Source organism: Sinocyclocheilus anshuiensis, unplaced genomic scaffold (assembly GCF_001515605.1).
Source record: "Sinocyclocheilus anshuiensis isolate Anshui unplaced genomic scaffold, SAMN03320099.WGS_v1.1 scaffold606, whole genome shotgun sequence".
NCBI classification, from domain to species: Eukaryota; Metazoa; Chordata; class Actinopteri; order Cypriniformes; family Cyprinidae; genus Sinocyclocheilus; species Sinocyclocheilus anshuiensis.
Genome location: NW_015544148.1, coordinates 124,263 through 125,434, shown reverse-complemented (window position 1 = coordinate 125,434; position 1,172 = coordinate 124,263). Strand labels below are relative to the sequence as shown.

Below are 1,172 nucleotides of genomic sequence, written 5' to 3'. Positions count from 1 at the left end.
TGCGTTGCCAGTAGTCATGTCTCAGTAGGGCTACAATTGCCATCTAGCGGTTAGGAATTGTAATTGCATTTTTATATATAAAATGAAAGACAGCCGAATATCAATGAATCATGTAATGTGTATGACTGTAACATTTAACAGCTTGTGGGATGCATGACATCATATTATCAAATGCAAGTAAACTTTTGAAACATTTAAATTAGCATTATTTTTGGCATAATAAATAATGCTACATTCAATAATGCTGTAAAATAATTAAATAAAATATTAAATAATGCTAATTTAAATGATTAGGTCTATACTTAACCGAGACGTTGAAATTACGGCTATTGCTTGCTGGGTTACATCGTGGCTTTGTTGCCGGGTGGGAGTGCCGGTGTTGTGCCCAATTCTGACCCCTGCCAGATTATTACCCCCCTAGTATTGGTAGGTTTAGGGTTAGGTGTGGGGGAGGGGTTAGGATTAGGGGTGGGGTTAGTATTAGGCAATCAGATAGCGATTTCAATGAGAGGGGTAATAATTTGGCATTTCGAAAATGGGCACAACAAATATGCATGAGGTTTGTGGGTGGCACGGCAGCGTCCGCTATTAAAAGAACTGTGACCAGTAAGGCCATGCCTGTATGATCAGGCATTTCACGGACTGGGCAACAGACAATTTTTATCATGGAAAATACTGTTTTTGCTCTTTTTTGCTGGTACTGAAATGTTTGTGAAACTCTGCCTGTAGCCTATAATGAGGAGTTTAACGTGACCCTCAATCTGTGGATGGGGATATCCACAGAAGGAAGTTTTGTGACTTGCACTGAGACAGGGACCATGCGTATGACCAAGACATCAAATACTACTTACCTTTTAATGTTTCTGAACTGCTTTTGAAACTTAACTTTTTGTAAATAAACTTAATTAACAATGCTTATTTTCTTCTTCAAGTCATGTGGTCTGATTAAAGGTAAGCCATTTATTTAAGGACAGATCACTTCTGCATCATATATGGTGGTCATAAATGTGTAGCAATGTTTCTCCATCCTGTTCTTTGATTGTCTCCCATGATACGCAGTAGGCTATAGGTTCTGGAGCTTTTACTAATGAGCTGACGAGTTAAATCAGGCATGTTGAAAAAGAGTTACATTCAAAATGTGCAGTGCTGAGGCAATCCTGGACCAGAGTAAA

General features: G+C 38.6%; 1 pseudogene; it reads left to right on the top strand.

Annotated features, from left to right (window-relative positions):
• LOC107695159 (vesicle transport protein SFT2C-like) overlaps nt 1-690 on the top strand; it is an 11,061-nt pseudogene extending 10,371 nt beyond the window's left edge.
• Nucleotides 691-1,172: the final 482 nt, after the last annotated feature.